Raw genomic sequence first — 22,318 nt, forward strand, 5'->3', positions numbered from 1 at the left:
CCTAATAACAAAGACAATAGCCTAGGTCAGCTCTTGATTGCCTTCTCATTAAAATATTCAGATTCCTTTTATACACATAGAATTCATGCTTAATGTGTACTAGCCGTTGTAAACTGTGGTTGCCTAGTAACCAGTGTAGGCGTGTCTAAAAGTCTGAAGAACGTAAATGAATAACTGAAACACTGACATTAGTTTCAGCTGGGTGACCCAAGCCTTAATTCTGCCCTAGCCATCCCAGACGTTTCTAATGGCCTGGTTAAACAGTAGCTTTCTCAGAACTAGCTCATTAAATCAGAAAAATAAGAATTAGCATTTAACGTAATGTCCTTCTCTATGGTCCGATAGGGGTCCAGAGCATGACTGGAGAAGCAAAGGGGCTGGATCCTAGTATCTTTGATACAATATTTACAGAATATAGAACAAAACATCTAGGACTCACACGCCCAAACAGCTTTTTCCAGATGTTTGTGATTGTGATTTTTCAGTACTTTTAAAAAAATATTTTAGTGTTTACTTCATTGTTTGATAGTGTAATCTTTTTCAAATTTAGTTTTTATGGATTCCAAACATTTCTCTCTGTTTTGAAAGGCCATTGTTTTAAAAAGCAGTATAGAAGCAAAGGAAGCATGGATAGGAAAAGGACTTTTAGCTAGATGGCGAAATTAACCCATAAAATAAAAAATACCTTACACTTTGGGAAGAAAACACCAACAACTCAAAGTGCATCCTTATAATGCTGTTCTGTTCTACTTGGGCCACTGGGTTGTATGCCTGGGCTTTTGACATCCCAGAAGGAAATCTCGTTCCTTGTTAAAATGTTTTACTCAAGTAAAGGGGAAGAGGGACATTACATTTTTATAAAAATGGTAATGAATATACTATTCAGTTGAAAGCAAAATTTTTAAGGGGAAAAATAGAACATTAAAGAAATGTCAGCACTGGGAAGAAATTCTGAGGTCAGACCCCATCCTCGTGTACTGCCAATACTTCACCTTCCCATGTCCATCAAAAGGGAAATTTAAAGTAACCCAGACAAGATATACATTTCGGTGCTTGGAAAAAGTATGGTTTCTTATTTAAATGAGAAAAATGTCACTACTCATCAGAAAATAATTTATGTGGTCTCTGCCCTGCATATATATAAGCAAGAGAGAAAATCCACCAGCTTTTTGGTTTCTCTCTGTCTCTCACTTGAATGAAGAGACCTTCCCATAAACCCTATATAATAGTTTCCCAGGGCTGCTGTAACAAATGACCATAAACTTGTTGACTAAAAAGAATAGAAACATGTTCCCTCGTAGTTCTGGAGGAGAGAAGTCAGAAATCAATGTATTGGCAGGTCCGTGCTCCCTCTGAAAACCTTAGGGAAGAATCCTTCCTTGCCTCTTCTTAACTTCTGGTGGCTCCGGCAATCTTTGGCTTCCTTGGCCTGTAGCTGCATCACTCCAACCTTCGCCTCCATCTTTACATAGCCTTCTCCCTGTGTGTGTGCCTCTGTCCAGGCCCTCTCCTCTTCTTACAAGGGTACCAGTCATTGGATTTAGGGCCCACCCTGATTCAGTATGATCTCATCTCAATCCTTAGGTAATTACATCCACAAAGACTCTATTTCCAAATAAGGCCACATTCTGAGTTTCTTGATGAACATGAATTTTTGAGGGGCACTGCTTGTGTTAGTCAGACTTCTCCAGAGAAACTGAACCAATAGGATGTATAAAGAAAGAGATTTATTATGAGGAATTGATGCACACAGTTACTGAGGCTGAGAAGCCCCTAGATCTGTAGTCCAAAGGCCCGAAAATCAGAGGAGCTGAAGAGGTAAGTTTCAGTCTGAATATGAAGGCAAGAGAGGACCAACGTCCCAGCTCAAAGACCACCAGGAATTGAGAGCAAATAATGTCTTGCTCAGTGTTTTGTTCCATCCAGGCATTCAACAGATTGGATTAGACTCACCCACATTGGGGTAAGCAATCTGCTTTACTAAATCTCCCATTCAAACGTTAATCTAATCCAGAAGCATCCTCACAGACATACTCAGAATAATGTATAATGAAATTTCTGGGCACTTCCTAGCGGAGTCAAGTTGACACATAAAATTAACTATCACACTACTTAATCTACTACATTTCCCTTGACAGATTTTCCTTCATATTTTATTGGCATCACTGGCAAAAGGATGGCAACAACAGTGATTGATTTAGACCCTTCCTTGAGACCTGTGGTGGGGGCATGGACAACAGTTCTGCCAGCAAAGAAAAGTGGAGGGAATGGAAATTGAATAGATAACAAATCTGTTACATTTCCATATTTTTCTTTATTGTGAAACAGACACATCCATATTAGTTTATGCTTTGTGTTTGCGAGTGACTAAAAAAAAAATCACTCAAATTAGGTTAACTTGGAAACTGTCAGGATTTAGATAAAGAGTAGATTCAGGGATTCCAAAGTTAGGCTCAGGACCTTGGCTCTTTCTCCTTTCTTAGCCCTATTTTCCTCTGGCTTTGGATTATTAAGGAAGGAAGCTCTATCAATGCAACGATTAAAATTAAAAAAAAAAAAATAGCCACCAGCACCTCTAAGCATACATAACCTACTCGGCCATATATCACAGAAAAAAAAGAGCTTGACTCTGTCTCCCAAAAGACATTGATTGGCTCTGCATAGGTCACATACCCATCCCAACTCCAACCTGTATTTCCATTCTTGATTATTTCATTATACCTATGGGTTGATCTAATTGATACCTTCCTTATATCCAGAAAAAAAAGAACCCTTCATTTGACATCAGCTATTTACTTCTTTGACCACTGAAGCTAGTAATCTCCAGAAACTGAACTACTTCCGCAATCAGAAAGTAAAATGCCCATTCTCTGAGCACCACATACCCTTCCAATTCTTCTGCTCTGATCTCTACATTTGCAATTCTTTGTGTTCATTACAGGATCTTTTGGTCCTAGTTCCATGGCCCATCTCTAATGTAAATTTCCTTTTTAGGTACCATCAACTCCCTTGCATGTCTTTCCTCCCATCACATTCACCAGGTAATAGCTAAGCCCTGGATGAACCCACTCACCTGGCTTACCTATACTTGTACCTGTTTGGTTGAGTTTTGTTAAAGAAAACCACACAACTGAGTATTCTGGTATTATGCTAGGCTCCTGATCGCTACTTCAGATGTGCTTTCATCACTCCATGGCTATCCTACTATTTCTATAGTCTGCTCACTCTCCTTCTCTCCAATGACTAGTTTGTTATTTCTCCACTTGCATCAAACCTCTTCTCTCCATTCCTCATTCTGAGCTGGCAGTCTTGCTTCTTACTTCGCTGAGATGAAAGAAGCCATTTGATAGGAACTTTCCATCCCCAAATGTACAAATATACCTATATCTGCACCCTTCGACTCCTCCCTCCCTCATTTCAGGGGAGGTAATTTCTCTCTCGGGGACTGAGCACATTCAATCAGCCGTTTCCTTTCCCACATCTCCAGCTTCTCTGCCTTTAGTGGACCACTCTCAGCATGTATTTTCTAGTCTCTTATATGGGAAATATTCCCTTGATTTCATGTTTCCTTTGAGTTACTACCCCACTTCTCTCCCCTACAAATCCAACTTTCTCAAGAAAAGAAAATTTGTCCACAAAGACTGACTCTAATTCCTCACCTCCCATTCTTTTCCTGTCCCTGACCTTTCCAGAAAAAAAAAAAAAAAATGTTTCTTATGAAGGTCATCATTATCTTCATATTCCAAAGCCAATGAATCCTATCTCCATTTTCATATTACTCAAACTCTCCATAGCTTTCAATTCAAAGACCACCCCTTCCTTCCTGAAAAACTCCTCTGTCTTAGCTTCTATAGAAGCACACTCACAACGTTTTCTTGGCATTCTGTCTTGGAGCTTAAGCATGCTTCTCTATCTATGTCCTTTTATTTCTAAGGCTTTAAAAAATCCCTTTGTACCTGCAACTCCCACATGTATATTTCCATCCAAGCCCTATCCTCAGGGCTTTGGGTATATATAGACACAGCCTAAGTGACATTGATACTTAAAGTCTCACAGACATCTCAAGTTCAACACTTTCCCTCACACACACCTCACTCCTCATCGCGTTCCCTCAACAAGCTCCCGCATCCAGCTTCTGTGTGGTAATAAACGGCAGCTCCAATTGTTTCAGAATGCTGGGGTTTTCCCTTATACTCTATTCTCACTCATCCTGCCACATTCAGTCTATGACTGATTTCTATCAACACTACCTCCAAAATAAATGTCAAATGTGTCCACTTCTCACTGTTTCTTTTGTCAGCATTTTAGTTCATCATCATCAGTCAGCCTCCATTCTGGTTTTACTTTATCGGCTCTTGATCTTCTCCCATCATTCTCCACACCATAGCCAGGGTGTTATTTTAAAAATAAAAGGTAGATTATGTTACTATTATGTTTTCAATCCTTCCAAAGCTTTCCAACTGCACTTAGAATATGTTTCAGAATCTCCAACATGGCTGACGAAGCCCTGGTCCCTGCCAGTGTTTTAATGCCATGACCCCTGCCCTTCACCCACAGCACTCCAAACACCGGTCTTCACGCATTCCTGGAACACATCAGGTGCTCCCCGCCATCAGAGACCCCAGATGTGCTTTTCCCCTTGCCGGAAAGGCCTCCTCCCCATCCATCACAGGTGTCATCTCAAATGTCACTTCCTTAGAGAGTTCTGAGGTACCACCAAATCACCTCCAAGAGGGTGTTTTTTCCTGATACCCCATTCCAAGCGTGGACAGAGACTGAATTATTCACTGTGAAGTTAAGAACAGTTCTCAAGGCTTTTCTAAAATCTTGACAACAGACAGATAATACAAGTCATAATATTGAAAATTAGTCATCAGCATTATTATTTCTTACTCATATCCTTCAGAAGGGGTCCCATATTGGTTCTTTCCTCCTGGGCCACCATGTTTTAGAGCCTGCCTCCCTTACAGCGTTCCCTTTGACCTGGATCTTGCTCCCCATGTTCAGAACTTTAATGCCCATTCTCTCCAGATCTAGTTCCTGGACCCGTCCCCATTCCAGTTAATAACTCATAATCTTCCAGCTATTCAACCCGTAATCAGCACAGCATTTTTGAGTGGCTTAGTTTCTCTTCTCTCCACCACTGTGTTCCAGGCTAGGCATTATATAATCAGTAGGCCCATTAAGGTTTACTCAAAAAAGAAAAAAAAAAAAAAAGCAATCTCAAAGATAGTCATAAAGCCTGTAGCCTCCCTTAGAATATGGAAAAGGCTGCAGTTTAAAAAGTAACAAATCGTTTTAAAGTCAAGCTACATATTTACATAGAAACAGCTATGTATAGGTAAATACACACAAAAAAATGTTAACTATGTTTGGTGGGATTACAGTGAACATAAAATATTTTTGCTTACTTTTATTCTTTAATTGATCTACAATGTTTATACTAAAGATATCCCGAAGCCTAAAATAGATCAAACAAATAGTGTTTGTGTTTAATACTTTGGATATTATTGCTACAAGTATGACAATATGAGTGGGCAGTCCAAACCACAGGAATTAATGTGTAACTTAGGGTTTCTGCTCAGTGTGTGTGGATAGGAGCATATAAACACATAAGTTTCTCCATTTCACATGTCACTACGAGGCTGTAAACAGAATACATAATGAATACGAGTGGCTAGTATCCTCTGAAGACACTTTTGATCTCTGATAAGCACCCTAGAATGTGAATCCTTCTCTGCCCCGTATTAATTGTAAGCCATAATCCTGATAGGATAGCAGGAGGTCTGTCCTAATGTCTCACCTGGAAAAGGAATACTGTGGTGCCTTCAGTAAAAAAAAAAAAAAAAAAAAGAATACCTGCTCATCATTATTTAAGTGCAGCTATCCTTTCAAATGTTTAAGTGTCTCCTTCACAGGCTTCCTATGCCACTTCCCTTCCTGTGTATTACTCACCATCGTATAATGGTTTTTTCCAATTTCTCCATTTGAAATGTCACTGTGGGGCTATAAACAGAATGCAGTGGCCTGATGAAGAATTGACCAGTGGGAAGTGTGGAGCTCAGATAATATTGCCGAGGTTGACTCCAGTGAACTACCCAGTTCACTGTGACCCTCTCTAATGCGGATGATCCCTGCCAAGGGAGTATTTGCCACCACAGACATCTAGAAAGGTCCAAAGTGCCCAATATCTTTATATTATAGATCAGTTTATATAAAATGTGTTTACCACATGAACCTTTCTTACTCATGCTAATAGTGGAATTCATTTAAGTATATAGAATAAAATTTTAAATATTAGTTTGTTATTTGTCTCAGTTTATTCAAACAGTTTTCTCAATAGTATGTATTTCTTCAGGATTCTTTTTTTATTACCCTTTTTGGATAATTTTCCTATGTGTTCTCTTGAACCATATATGCTTCTATTTTTATCTTTCACCCTAAATCACCTTCTATTTTATCATTTAATTGGTGTTTTTCCATAATAATTTATTCTTCTACAGTCCTGCCTTAATTTTTCTAACTTGTTTCATTTTCTGATACAATAGTTTTATCATAATTGTCATCAATAATTATCTTTCACCGAGTGCCTACTGGGTGCATGACATTGCATTTGCTTTCTGGTCTCTTTATCTCATTACCTGTGATATATACACATATTGCTTCATAGGCAGTTACTGCCCACCCTCCCCCCATCAACTTGCCACTGCCTACTTAATTACTTGTCTTTACCCAGGGATACATTACAAAGGAAGGGAGAAATTCAGTAGCTTCTATCAGTCCTACATCTACTCTTAGTCACTGAATATGTTCTTACAGTACATAGCATCCCTCCATAGGCCTTTAGAATGTTTGCTGTACTGATATATTCCAAGTCCCTGAACACAAAGTAAAAATCTTGGGGAACACACCTAATATCCCAACAGCAAATGCTTTCCAAGCTTAGAGCACAATGAATTCGTGCTTTTTCCCCCTTAGTGTTCTGCCTAATTCACTGTGTACTGTCAAGTCAATTAATTATATATATTTTTCATATAGCTACAGCTATATTTTTGTTATCCATACTCTTATCTCCCCATCTAGGATATAAGCCATTTATATTTCTCGCCTACATCTTATACAATATGTGCTTTTAGAAGGCACTTAATTAAAAGTTATTGAATTAATATAAGCCACACAGAACAGACAAAAAAAAAATCTCTAAATACTGTGCATTCAGACTAAAAAAATGAATTCTTTCAAGAGTGAGGTCCCAGGAATCTGCTGTTCCCTTGACTTCACAGGTAGACTTGATTTTCAGAGATGTCCTTCTCTTTTCCCTTTAGACAAGAAAAAAATATATCCTTTCAAATGAAGATATCATTTGGCTATGCAAAGACACCTGGGTTTACAGGATATGAGATTGTCACAGAGGAATACTAGGCACATTCTTGTTCTCTCATGACTTACCTAACAGTCTGACACTGAAATCACACAGATCTTCCATTTTCCTGACAGAATACAAGGCCATGAAAGAACTCAGAGCCCATCACAAAGCTCTGCCTAATTTGATAGCAGTTTAAACTCTAACTTTATGAGCATCCTGACCTCCCAACTCTCTTGGAATCTTTTTCTCTTCAGGACGGATTTTGGCCCAGGAATGTATTTGCTGCTTCTCAGTATCCACTCTGTTTTGCTATTGGTGGAAGGTAGCTTTAGAAATCGTACCATGTGGATTGTCCCTGACAGGAGAGCTAGCATTGCCCACCTCCAAGGAACTCTCATTCCTGCCTTGGACTCTAGAGCACATTAGTGGAGTTTCACAGATAACACCACAATGGATCAGGGAAGGAGGCTCTCAGAGATGAACTGCCATTTAGAGTCAGCATGGTGAAATTACAGGAAGCAAAGAGAACTCTCAAAAAACCCCAGTTTCTGGTCTAGCGCTAGAAGAAATCATGGCAGAATTTTGAGCCAGTTATTTCACCTCATTGAGCCTCAGTCTCCTCATCAGTAAGATAAATAAAGTATTATACTAAATTATGGGTATGGATCCTGCCAATTCTAAAATTCTGTGCTTAGATTTTCTAACTTAAACTCAACAACCTCCCTCCCCCACAGGAATCTATTCAAAGGAAATAACCCAGGATATTACCAAAACTTTATAAAGAAAGGTATATTGCTTATAAAAAAGAAACCTAGAAAAGCCTAAATATATTTTTAATAATAAGAGATGGTTAAATAAATTATGATATATTCAAATAGTAAAATCTTATGCAACCATTAAAAGATATTTCCAAAGAATATATAATACCATACTGTATTTATATATATCTTTCATTAAAAGAAAGCAATATTCAAAGTTACTCAAGGGTTTTAATATATACATTGAAAAAATACATCAAAATGTAAATATTAGTTTTCTCTGATAGTCGAATCATGTGTGCTTTTAATGTTATTTCATAATTTTTCAACTGGACATGTGATATTAACTTTTAGTGAGAAAAGGGGCGAGAAGTGTAACTTTATATTGTTAAGTTTGAAAACCAAGTATGCTTTTCACTAAGAAAAAATCTAGAATAACTGTATAATAATGAATTTTAAAGAGGTAAAAAGTGCAGAAACAGACATTTGGGAATAAATTTCCTTAAGTGAGTGGGGCAAAATGATTCAGGGTTCACAATAAGTTATCTATAGGATATGTAGCCATTGATTTCTCAGTTCTATTTAAAAATAGCTATTTTCTGTGATGTGTCAACAGTAGAAAAACACAAAGAAACCCTTATTATTTAAAGCATCATTAATACAATTGAAAAGAGGAGTACATTTTTTAAAAAACATCTTAAGGATAAAATAGACTGTCTTGATACTGAGTTATATAAATTGAGGTAGATTATAACAGCCTTGTTCTTTCATAAGAAATTATCCTGAATCGAAGATACTAACGCGATTAACATTTTTTTAGGTCAGCTGCTAAAAGCAGCTCAAGAAATCACATTCTTAAAAGAATCGTTCAGTAAATCAGTCTTTTTTGTTGTTGCTGCTGTTAAGTTTTCTTGTTTGATTTAAACCAGTGCCCTAAAAATAAAACACTTTGTGCTATTGTAAAAGAAGTAATAATTTTTGAAAGTAACTCCGAAAATTGCATTTATAGAGGTTCTAAATGTCTTTTTTGAATTGTATTAACATTAGCAGCCTGTTAGGTTTGAGGGAGGGGTTGTTTGTTTTTTGTTTTGTTTTGTTTTGTCTTGGGGTTTGTTTGTTTATTTGTTTTGTAGCCATCCTGCTTAATTCAAGCTCCTGACCTCTCAGCCCATATTACCTTGAGTTTGTAGGAAATTAGGTGCCCTCACTCCTGAGGAGAGAGCAGAGAAGCAAATAACCTTGTAGATTTTCTCCCCTCCCTATGGGTCCAGGGATAGGCAAATTGACTTCCTGGGGTACTTTCTGAAGCATTATGTCTCAAAAACTGTTTCTCCCTCGGTGATTGGATTCTTCGTATGAAATTAAGTGGGTCACACCAGCACAGATTATGTTACAAAGTTTGTTCACACTGAGCAAGAAACTAATCTTAACATTTGCAAAAGGGGATTTAAAACTTTGGGAAACCAAACACACTGACATCATATTCCCTGATGCTTAAAAGAATCAAACGAGTTACTTTAAAATCTGACAAAAGATGTTTGCTAACCATGTTAAACTCTCTAATAGCAGTCTACATTAACAATTAGACGCGTAATCAATCTGTAGGAGAAAAAAGGCACAAGGTAAAGACTCCTAAAGAAATTAAAGGAAGCGGTAAGAGTTGCTATTCAACCAGCCACACATGAGAATAGTTATGAATTATTCAAATTGTGGTTTTATTAGTCTTTCTTTCATCAGCTGTCCTGAAGAGAGATTGGAGGTGCTGATTTTCCAGCGCATGTGCTTCTTGCCTTTTGCCCTTTCTGCCTTACTTACACCCTTTATGGGACTGTCATCATGAGTCACAACACAAGGGTTTTTCAGAGTTATAGCAGCGCCAAAGCTATTTTAATAATCTCGACTGATTTGTTGTAGGGCTTTTTTTATTTTAATGATAGAGAAATCTTGCAAAGCTCGGCATTCATGTTTTTCTGGCAACATCTTGCAATGAAAATTTTTTCTCTGCCACAGTTTTTTTTTTTTTAACCCCTGGCTGCTGCTTCCCGCTCTAAGTCTTCAAAGGGATTTTAATGCTAATTTTCCTATGCAATTGGCTTTGGTGGCAGGTAATTTCCTGAGTTAGATAACTGTGGAGAAAAGCACCTAAAAGTATTAGTGAGCAGTTTACAGCTCTTGTTACAGATCGAGGTGACCTTTTAAAGGTTACTGTTAGCACAACGTCAGTAAATTGTCAAAAATGCGAACTGGAGAAACAATTTTTATTCTGAAGCTCTTTATAATTAAAATGCTATCTACTCCATTTTAATTTGAAAAAAAAATCAGTAAATAACCTATAGACCATTTCTTGAGAATCCATTATAAATATTAAAATGAACTGCTTTACTTAGTGTAATTTTCTCTTAGCTTTAAATTTTTCTTTAAATCAACTACCAACTTTAACACTCTTCCCACAGTTCCTTTTGCTCTGGGAATATGTGTAACCTTTTGACTCGTTTCTAGGTAGGAGCAAACAACCCTTGCTCTTTATCTGAAATGGTCATTGTATTTATGTGGTGTCATTACCAAACTCATGTTATAAATGAGCAATGTGTATCTCATTGAAAAAGATAGTTTTATCAGCAAAGGAAAGTTAAGTGTCAGTGAGGTTATTCATTGTCCCTCTTGTTCAAAAATCATAAACATTTTTACTAAATAATACTAGCAATAACTTATTGAGCACTTAGTATGTTTCCAGCTCAGTCCCTGGTATTTTCTCATTTAATACTTTTTCACAACTCTAAAGTAGGAATTTTACAGAAAAACAACTGAGCTTAAATAATCTATCCAAGACCACATTAGGATGAGAGTCTGGTTTCAAACCCACGACTGTGTAACTTCACAGTTGCCCGGAAGGGCTCCTTGCCTCCCTTTGTGGTGTGGAATACTAAGAAAACACCTGTGCAGATCCCTTAAGAGTTTAACCACAGCAGGTAAAGGTGCAAACGCAGGAGAGGTTCCCTCCACTGCACTGAGGCAAAACATTCATTCCCTGCTTTATCCACTTAAGAAATAACCACTGAGCCCTATGTTATACCAAATCCTTTGCTAGTTCCTTGGTAGAGAAAGACATGTAAGAAAGTGTTCCCTTTCCTAGGGGAGTTCGTTCATGTCTAAAGAGAAACGATAGCTATGTAAACAAATTATAATGAAATATGAGCTAAATCGGAGCATTAAGCAAGGCTGTGGAAGCAGCAAGGTGACAATGCAAGGCCTGAGGGACAAAGCAGTCTCTGGCTGAGGACAGGGTCCACCAGCTGTGAAAGATGTCCAAGGTGAGAGAGAGGGACAGTGGCTAACATGAGAGGAAGCCCCAGTCACCTAGGACGCCCATCAGCCTTCCTTAGAGTACTAGGAATAAACTAAAGGTGATTCTTTAAATCTTAATTATGTAGTCCTTGGTTTGGGAGGTCCAAGGATTGTTCAGAGTTGATATTGTCCCAACTGCAAGACCCCTACTCTTAACGTAGAAGCCCAAATATAGTTCGGTTGATTCTAGCAGGCTGTATCTACACAAATCCAAATCTCTGATCATTTTAAAGAGAACTGAGACCTAATCTGTTTAACCAATAGTTAAACACAGGCTTTTGATGGTAAAAAAAATAAAAAAATTTTACCTCCCATCTTAGAAGTTTGCTCTAGAAAAACACTCTGAGACTAGCCTTTTATATACTGACGTAGTAGTGTCTTTGGTATCTGTGTTTACTGAATTATTTAGTGTATTTTTATATTTTTAAAGGAGCTATGAGATTATTGCTGCATTTCCTATAGAGTTGGTAACTGGCATTTAAAAATACTTGGTTGACAAAAATAGTACAAAATGATCAGTATTTCAAGGGATTAGAGGCCACTTAAATATGCATATAGTTGTTTCATTAGTTGGTTTCAAAGTTTTAGAGATCTTTTATACTTATACCTCTATTCATTTTTCTTTTTTTGTTTTCTTATTCGCAAAGTTGAGTCAGCAACAGAAACATATTCAAATTAGCCTTGTCATACAGAAAAAAAAAAATCTGACTTTGTCAGGGTGGGTGGAGGGGAAAAAAGCAACTTTTTGTCAGTCTTTTGTATTTCAGCAGCTGGATTCATTGCTGCCATGGTAACGGACCACATGATGAGGTGTATTAGATTGCTCTGTGTTGAGTACAAGGGGAAGAATGAACACAGCATTTTATTGAAGTTAAAGGTTACTTTGGAGTTTCTCCTGTGGAAATGTGTAAGGTCAAATACTGTAGCTTTCAGCATATGTAGTACTTCAGAGGAAGAATTAGGGGCATGTTGGTGCATTTAACTACAAAACCAGGTAAGGTACAATTGAATCTATGAAACTGAACTCCTCTTACTTCTTCTGTTGCAGTGGCATAACTTGCTGGGTGGAATTTCACTGTCGCCCCCTCCTCCACCCCCACCCCCACCCCCACCCCAACCCCACATAGGCACAGGACAGATTTCTCTCGTTCCTCCCCCACCCAACTCCCCCACCTTCAATTTCATCTGTTTTTCATTTAAAAGGATAAACGTTGTGGATTTTTATAGTTCTACAGTAATGTGTGTGAGAGTGTTTGTGCAAGTAAAAGAAAACTGGAAAGGAAGCAAGAAGAATGCGATGATTAGTGTCGTCAGACCAATGTAAAACTGAGCAGCGTTTCCTTGTTTTGTTCTTTGAAAACGGTCCACTTTTCTTAGAGGACATCTTATTAGTGGCACTGGTCCAGAGTTGCTTGGCTCTTATACTAAATTAAGTGGTAGGACAAAGTTCTCCAGCATGTTATTTAGTATATTTATTGTATCTGGGCTTTTTTTTTTCTGCTTTCATCATATTACTGCTAGCCTCATCCAACATGAATAGTTCACTTTTATCTATCATTTTTACAACATATTTTATTTCCATTAGTGTTCTGTTCTTTCAGGCATTGTGGTCGTATGTGTCTTAGGAGATTTAAAAATAGAAGTAAATAAAACATGGGTTCGTGTAAAATGAAATCTTTTGCTTACACACCAGTAAGAGCTGAATGTAAACAATTCAGTGTGGCTTCTAAAAGCATCAATTCCCAGAGCGCAGAAGCCTCCTCCTGCCTTGTTTACAGATCACCCGAGCAGCTTGCTTCCGAGGGGGAAGCTTTGATAGGCACAGAGCAAGTTAAAGAAGAACATTTCTTTATTAATCGCTTAATCTAGTTTCTTGTTCATGGTTTCTACTGATGTTTGATGTCTGGCTTTCTCATAAGATGTGATGATTTACTTTAATTTTTTTAGCTAAGATCTAATCTATGCAACTTCTCTCCCCTTAGAACAAAGTTGACTTGGCAGCTTTAGAGACAAAACTTAACCAAACAGTAGCAGAGCCTCACTGTCATTCAAGTATATTCAATGTTCAGTATTCACTGGAGTGTTTTTATTTAGGAAAGCCTTTGAAAATTATTTTTTAGACTAAAATCAGTTATTTGCCAATAATTGGCACTGATTGGGATAAAAGTCAATAAATTATTACAAGTTTGGTGTTATACCACTCTTTCTTCAAAAGGATACTTACTTAGATTTTGTTAAATCCACTTATGCTCTGTAATTTCCATTGCTATTTATTTAGTCTCTAGTTTTTATATGTCCAGGACATCTTCTAAATTTGAGCAAGAAGTTAGAGTCATTATTCAAACATTTTTTGCCATAATTGCAAATAAAGGAAACTATTTCCATGATAACAAATATCAAAAGCATAATAGCACTGAGCGTTTGTAAAATGCCCATGTTTGTATGTTTTCCTTTTCTCCTTTGTTGCTTTGAATGCAGAGCAAGCAAGCTATAAGCATGTCCTTCAAAACATAAAACATTTCCACAAGCATAAGTTATTTCTTAAGAATAGGAAATTCCCGAGAATTAATGAAAGATGGTACCTGGTAAAATACTTTAAAGGGTGAAATTCTCAATACTGACAATATCTGAGGTAGGAAGTGGTCAGTTTTTATTAAAGGAAAAATGAACGAGAGAGGGAGGGAAAGAAGAAGCTAGAGACAGACACAGAAGACACAAGAAAGGAAAGAGAAAAAGGTAAAGATAAAAGTGTAAGTGATCTCTTAACCAAGCTCTCTTCTTTCCCATCACTGGAATGGATTAAATATAAATAAAAGAAGAGGAGTAGAATAGTGTGGATGAGATGAAATTAGTAAAAAGTACTATTGTTCCCCTACTCCATGTTTTAAGTGCATGCTAAGTCACAGATAGTTCCTTTCTATTGATTGAAATAAAAACAAATTGCTGTAGTTGAATTTGTTTCAGTCCTTGATATTGTGGGCTAAGATATCAGACAGATTAGAAATTAGAGCTAGAAATGTGTAAAATTCAGTATATACCCAAATTTCTGTGGTCTTCTTCACCTGACATTAGGCCATATGTACATGTCGTTTCTGAGGTCACCATAACTGAGGGGTCCATAAGATGGAATTTTATTTTTAAACTTTTATTCTTTACATTTTTTTTAAAGAATTGTGTATTTTAAGGAGTACAACATAATGATTTGATATACAGATATAGTGAAGTGATTATAATAATCAAGATAATTTATACATCTTCTGAAATAGTTACCATTTTATGTGTGTGTGATGAGAGCACCTGAAATCTACTCTCTTAGCAAATTTCCAGTATATCATATACAGTATCATTAACTGTAGTCACCAGGCTGTACAGTAGGTCTATAGATTTGTTCATCCTACATTACTGCAATTTGGTACCCTTGACCAACATCTATTCCTCTGTTTCCCCCAACCCACCCTACCAGCCCCTGGTAACCACCATTCTACTCTGTTTCTTTGTATTTGACTTTTTTAGATTCCATATATAATTGCAAACATGCAGTATTTTTCTTTCTGGCTTATTTCACTTAGTAGAATGACATCCAGCGTCATCCATTTTGTTGCCAGTGGCAGGATGATTTTTTTTTAAGGCTGAATAATATTCCATTGTATGTACATACCACAGTTTCTTTACCTATTCATGTGTTGGTGGACACTTAGGTTGTTTCCATATTTTGGTTATTGTAAATAATGCTGCAATAAATATGGGAGTGCAGATATCTCCTCCAGGTTCTCTAGCCACTCAGATAAATATCTAATTATCTGCAAACATTTACCGTGTTCAACAGAATCTTGATAAAGAAAAATTATGTTAATTATTGTAGCCTCTTCTGTAAAACCAATAATAATCTTTGAGCATGAAAACAATATTTCTAAATAGATGAAGACCAATCAAATGAATGGTGATTCAATATCAGATAGATATTCTATTTTTAGGAATTACTATTTTTAAACATATGACTTCATTAAAGTGAATTTTATTAATAATCACATAATTTTTTGTATGAAAAGAACTGGACTCTTTTTTTAATATTCTTAAATGGTCTTGTATGTAATATAAGGCCAGTGTTTTTAGAAAGTGGAAATTTCTAATGAGTGGTATGATATTTACTCCACAATTTAATTCCATTAATAACATTTAGAGATCACTAACAATAGATCTGCTTGTTATGGTTCTTATCACAGCAATAAAGTATGTCGACTTTGTTCAATAAGCAGTAGGGGGGGTTATCAATAATGATTAGAGCTATCAAGAATAAACTTATTGCTAAGAATGAACAATTTGTTACATTTCTAATAAAAAATCAATTGATTTCACTTTCATGGTATTAGCTTGATACATTTTAGAGCAATATTATAATAATTTCCCATTACCTGGCTTGCATGTTTTATATGTTAACTATTGACAGTATTTCAATATTTTGATTATCTTTCTAAATTGTAAATTATTTGTTTTAAACAAACAATAATTCATATATAACACCTATCAATTTGGGTTTATATAAGTAATAATTATACTCAGAAAAATCATTTGCCTCTACCTATCTCTCACTTAAAATAAAATACCAGATGGATTAGATTGGCAATTCCAGTATAAAATGTGGATCCATCAAAGTAATAGAAGAAAATAAAGAACTTAAGATAGAAAAACACACCTTTAAAGGCAGAAAACATCTTGGAAGCTAAGCAGGGTCGGGCCTGGTTAGTACTTGGATGCAAGAACACCTAGGAAGACCAGGTTCTGTAGGCATAAAAAATTAAATAATAAGAGATTGTAAGCTGACAAGGTCCTTGCAATCTGTGAGGTCGACCAAGGGTTGCCCGCCTAAAAATAAACAAACAAACAAACGAACAAACAAATAAATAAATGGCAGAAACCATTCCTTTAGAAATGGTTAGATAAAAAGTTATTACTTTGGCAGGGAGTAGGGGGAATGCTTTAAACAAAAATTTAAAATAGCAAACTAGAATCAATTTTTGCAACATAAATAAAAGGGAAAAAGTGAGTATTCATCATCTATAAGGCCTCATAAATCAATAAAAAAGAATAGCTCTAATTATTTTTAAGACTTTTTATAGAAATTTTAGGTTTGCAACAAAATTGAGGAGGAAGTACTGAGATTTCCCTTGTATTCCTTGCCCCAACACCTGCAAAGTATTCCCCATTATCACCATCACTCACCAGAATGGCACTTTTTTTTTTTTTTTACCAAGGATGAACATACATAGCACATTATAATCATTCAAAGTTCATGGTTTACCTTAGGGTTCACTCTTGGCATTATACATTTTATGGGTTTGAATAAATATATAGTGATACATAGTCATCATTATAATGTCATATACAGTATTTTCACTACCCTAAAAATCCTCTGTACTCTGCATATTTCTCTCTTCCTCCCCAGTCCCTTCCTGGAAACCACTGATCTTTTTATTATCTTCATAGTGTTTCCTTTTCCAGAATATCATATAGTTAGAATCATACAGTATGTACCCTTTTCATATTGATTGCTTAGTACTTTGCCTTTAAGGTCCTCCATGTCTTTTAATTGCTTTGTAGTTTTATTTCTTTTGAGCCCTGGATCATAGTCTATTGTCTGGATATACCAGTTTATTTATCCATTCACCTACTGAAGGACATCTTGGTTGCTTCCAAGTTTTGGCAATTATAGATAAAGCTGCTATAAATACCCATGTACCATGTACAGGTTGTTGCATGGACATAAGTTTTCAACTCATTTGTGTAAATATCAAGGAATACAATTGCTGGATCATATGGGGAGAGTATGTTTAGTTTTGTAAGAGACCATTAAACTGTCCTACAAAGAGGCTGTACCATTTTGCATTCCCACCAGTAATGAATGAGAGTTCCTGTTGCTCTACATCCCCACCAGCGTTTGATGTTTTCAGTATTATGAATTTTGGACATCTAATAGGTGTATAGTGGTGCCCTATTGCTGTTTTAATTTTCATTTCCCTGATGACATTGATGTGGACATCTTTGTCTCTGCTTATTTGCCATCTGTGTATTTTTTTAGTTAGGTATTTGTTTAGGTCATTACCCATATTTTAATCAGGTTATTTTTTGCCTTATTGTTGAATTTTAAGAGTTCTTTGTATATTTTGAAGAACACTCCTTTATCAAATGTGTCTTTTGTAAATATTTTCTCTGAGTCTGTGGCTCGTCCTCTCATTCTCTTGATACTGCCTTTCACAGAGCAGAAGTTTTTAATTTTAATGACGTCCAGCTTATCAGTTATTTCTTTCATGGATCATGTCTCTGGTATTGTATTCACTAAATATTTTTAAAACATCTACAAATTAAGCAAAAAAAATATCATTTTAATCTTTAGCAAATATTTTTAAAAGAGAAAAATGAAGAGAGGAATATAATATTTGTTGTTAGGGAGGATGTGGAAAATGTGAACTCCTGTACACTGCTATTGAGAGTACGAATTAATAATTTAGAGGGGGGAGTTCAACCTGGCAATGTGAAGCAAAGGCTTTAAAAATTACATCCCCTTGGGCCCAACAATCGTACTGCTAAGAAAATATCCTAACGAAATAGTTAACTGTATATGCAGGGTTTTTCATCATTATAGTGTTTATGAGTGTAAATAATAGAAATCATTCAGGAAAAAAAATCTTCTTCTGAGAAATGTAACAAACACACCAGCTCATATTTCCAATCTGATATCTATAAAGTGGTAAGAAGTCATAGGCATGGCTATATGCTTTCCTAACTGTTCTACTATTTTAGTCTTTAGATAGAACATGTATAGGCAGCACAGTATAGAGATAAGAGTCTTGGATTAAGTTTTAGAATGCCTGAACACTACTATGGACAAGCTGAGTTAATGTAAACATACAAATATAAGGCATTATTAAAATCCTAATGTTAGAGAGTAGGAAAAAAGTCTGAATCTTTTTATTCATCTATATTCATTTGTCTTCACAACTAATGTTGCAAATAAAAAGTCCCAAATCAAATGGCGGACAGAGGGTACAATTTTAAAATTTCACTGAAACGTAGTGCCCAGTGGTAAAATCCAGATGTCTTGATTTTGATAGAAAAATAGTAAAATATTTGGAATAATATATACTTTCCAATTATTATTGTTCAAAACTTATTCAGAATAAATTTCTGCTCATATAAGGATGTCCAGCAGATCATTTGTCTTGCATAGAACCTAGCACTTAGGCATCATGGAAAAGCTGGCAATTTCGAGCAGTGTTGATCTATAAAACCTTCTGTGGTGCTAGAAATGGTCTGTGTCTGCAGCATCCAGTATGGTAACTACCTAACCACATGCGGCTGTCGAGCACTCAAAATGTAACCAGTGTGACTGAGGATCCAGATTCCTAATTTTATTTAATGCTAAGTTATTCGAAGAGCCACATGTGACTAGCGTCATCTTGTTGGACAGTGCACCCCTAGAATTAAGGACAATAAATAGTCTTTTTTTTTTTTAATGCGGGGATTCATTTCAAGCATCTCTGATGAATTAGGGTGACCCAAGAAGGTGAATATAATTTGTGAAATTTCTCTTCGATTCAAAGAAGTTCTGATCAGGGAGATCCTTTGATTTTGGTGACTCATAAGTCCAAGATTTTCAAGAGAAGTCTTGGTCTTAAATAGTCTATAGCCTTGCTCACTTAAGAATTCTAATATTCATTCATTTTCTCACTTACTAGGGGAAAAAAAACTTAATTTGAATTTATATGTGTCAGTGTGCAAGAAAAAATACACTATTCTCCTTTATTCTCACACTACTACCATACTTACAATATTTCTGACACCAAATGACATCAAATGTGTGAATTTTCCACACCAAGCAATTCCGAATAACTGCCTGGTGTGAGTGTCAGATCCCACAAGTGAGGGCAGTCTTGAGAGACTGAGCCCTCGACTTGTGGGATCTGACACTCACACCAGGCAGTTATTCGGAATTGCTTGGTGTGAGTGTCAGATCCCACAAGTCGAGGGCTCAGTCTCTCAAGACTGCCCTCACTCCCACTTCAAATGCCAGTAGCAAGTCCAAGTTGTCACCTGCGCTTCTGACTGGCTGTGAATCAGAGGTTCCCACAACCCCCTCTTCATTTGATCATTTGCTATAACAGCTCACAGAACATAGAGGAACACTTATTATATAACAAAGAATATGATAAAGGATGCAGATGAACAGCTAGATGAAGAGATACATAGGGCAGGCTTTGGAAGGGTCCTGAGCTCAGACGCTTCTACCTCTGTGGATTTGGAGTGCACCATCCTCCCAGAACATGGATGTGCTCACAACTCAGCAGCTCTCTGAACCCCATGCTTCGGGAATTTTTATGGAGTTTTCACCACGTAGACATGATTGATGATTGACTTAATCTCCAGCTCTTCTCTACTTCTTTGGAGGATGGGGATGAGGTTGAAAACTTCAAGCTTCAAATCATGGCTTGATCCTTCTGGTGAACAGCCCCCATGTTGAAGCTATACAGATGCTCACCAAGAGCTACATCATTGGAACAGAAGACACTTCTAATACCTGGACTGTTCCAAAAGATTAAGGAGTTCTGTGTTAGGAACCAGGAACAAAGATCAAATATCAGAACAAAAGATGTCGTTAGTGTCCTTAGCACTTAGGAAATTGCAAGGGTCTTAGGAGCTCTGTACTAGGGACCAAACACAGAAATCGGTATATATTTTTCTATTATTTTACAGTCAGGCACTGTACTTGACCTTTAAAAGATAATGACTGTCTAGAGTCCCTAGATTCAGAGTTTCCTTGGAATATGCTTAGGAGTCATGTGATACAGCACAGCTACTATAGAGGAAGGGTGAGAAAATGCTGCTGTAAAAGGAAGCTCTGGGACAAACTTTAAAAAGAGTGAGCATTAGAAATGTGGTGGCATGAGAGACGTTCCCAGATCTCTCCCCTTGAAGCAATAAGATGAACACTTAACACTCAACAAAAAACACTCAAACTGCACACCAGCACGTCTGAGCGTGGGATCTGCGCATAGGAGCTACCATTTGTCAGAATCCCAGGTGTCAGGTGGTGCACTGGGAGAAACAAAGAAACTGCCTCTTGCAGCCGGAGCTCCCTGTAGGAGGAGGGGGAGGGGAAAAGGAACGGCGATGTCCATGAACAGCCCTGCCTGAGAGTGCTGTGAGCTCCACGTGGCCAGCAGTAGTGCCCAATCATCAGGGCAGAAGGCAAAGAAACAGGGACGGCAGAAAAGTGGGGACAGAAGAGAAACAACAGTTGGTTTTGACCAGCCGCAGTTGCAAAACTGAGGCTGAGCCACAGCCCCTAACCCCCAACCCAGAGGGCCCCTCCCCCCCATGCCCTCCATAACTGAACACCACAGAGCCCCAGGGGAATCTGAGCAAATGCTACTGAAACTGTCACTAACACTGACAGGAACTGAGACTGAGGGTAGCGTGCATGATTAAACATCTATAAGGGGATAAAAAACATTATTAACACTTTATATAAAGCAAGGATCCAAGAGGCTTAGATGCCACCTACTGGAAACCAAAAGAAAAACATCTATTTGCAACAGGCTAGGAATCATTATATAATAAATCTTTCTGCGGGGGGTGGGGAGGGGAGGAGTAGAACACACTTTCTTTAATGCTCAGGCAGAGAAATAGTCCATTAAACACCAAGAACAACCAGGATGACAAGGCATTTCAGAAAGAAAGAGAAAAATCTCCAGAAAATAAGCTTACAGACATAGAAATATGTGACTTAAATGACAGAGAATTCAGGATGCTACTTCTGAAAAAACTCAGTGATATCCGAAATGAATCATAAAAATAGTGGACATTAAATAGAAGGCTGGGGAAAGGAGGACCTATACAGAGAAAACAGTATGAAAATATCAGGAATGGATGAGAATCAGAAATCCCTGGAAATGTAGGTTAGTCATGAAATATAAGTTAGCCATGTAAGTTAGAGCTCAAAAAACATCCAAGGACTAGATCATCGTCATCATACATACCATCATTGTCATGATGACTACCATCATCATCACCATCATCATCATCATCATCATCATCATCATCACATCATTATCACAATCACAAATGACCATGTATAGGTCATTTAGTGTTAGGACAAATAATTTTCATGTATTACTTTATTTAATTCTTGCCACAACCGATGATACAAATATCGTCCTCATTTATTGATGATAAAACTGAACTGCCAGTAATTGCTAAGTGGAGTGTCAGACCAAAGGCAGCCCTGTTAAACCATGCTGAGTCTCCATTCCTCTGAGTGTTCTTGTCTCTCGTCTTTGAAATTTAAACCGCTTTATCCTGAATACTCTCGGAAGCCACATGAGGAAATTCATACTGACAGCAGCAAAGAAAATAGATTAGGGGAAGTCCGTATTAGATGGATGGAGATAAGTAAAGAAGTTAATGCTATAATTCAGAGCAAGCATGAGGGAGGTTTGAGCTAAGAGAGTGAAAGTAGAATTTGAGAAGGAGTCAGTTTGAGGGGCATTTTGTCAGTTGTCTGTCTTTAGGGTAAGTCAGGTAGAGAACATCTGACTTATTTTTTTAAACCTCCCTGAAAATTGCCAATTACTGCATAAAGCACTAGAGCACAATTGTTGTGACCAAGAAAAGAACATATCTTATAATATACAAGTTTTCCTAACAAGACCAACATGCATTAATCATCCAGTTAGAAGACACTACATCATCTACGTTCTTGAAATGTGTGCGACATCACAATATTGTTTGGGGATATGATATAACTGAGGTGGGAAATTTATGAAATTTTTCCTTTCATTAAAATCTTAATATT

General features: G+C 36.9%; 1 protein-coding gene across 37 annotated transcripts in view; it reads left to right on the top strand.

Annotated features, from left to right (window-relative positions):
• Nucleotides 1–22,318, top strand: part of DTNA (dystrobrevin alpha) — a 330,024-nt gene that overhangs the window by 160,104 nt on the left and 147,602 nt on the right. For 4 of the 37 annotated variants that reach the window (XM_036229939.1, XM_036229942.1, XM_036229937.1 and 1 more), the window contains exon 1: nucleotides 8,351–12,463. The exons of 23 other annotated variants lie outside the window; for them this stretch is intronic. The gene's annotated coding sequence lies outside the window, so the exon portion shown is untranslated. Of the gene's footprint in view, nucleotides 1–8,349; nucleotides 12,464–22,318 lie in introns of those variants that run through there. 10 more of the 37 variants (XM_016153938.2, XM_036229934.1, XM_036229935.1 and 7 more) reach the window with 5 other exon arrangements.

The sequence above is a fragment of the Rousettus aegyptiacus genome, unplaced genomic scaffold (genome assembly GCF_014176215.1).
Source record: "Rousettus aegyptiacus isolate mRouAeg1 unplaced genomic scaffold, mRouAeg1.p scaffold_m13_p_12, whole genome shotgun sequence".
NCBI lineage: Eukaryota > Metazoa > Chordata > Mammalia > Chiroptera > Pteropodidae > Rousettus > Rousettus aegyptiacus.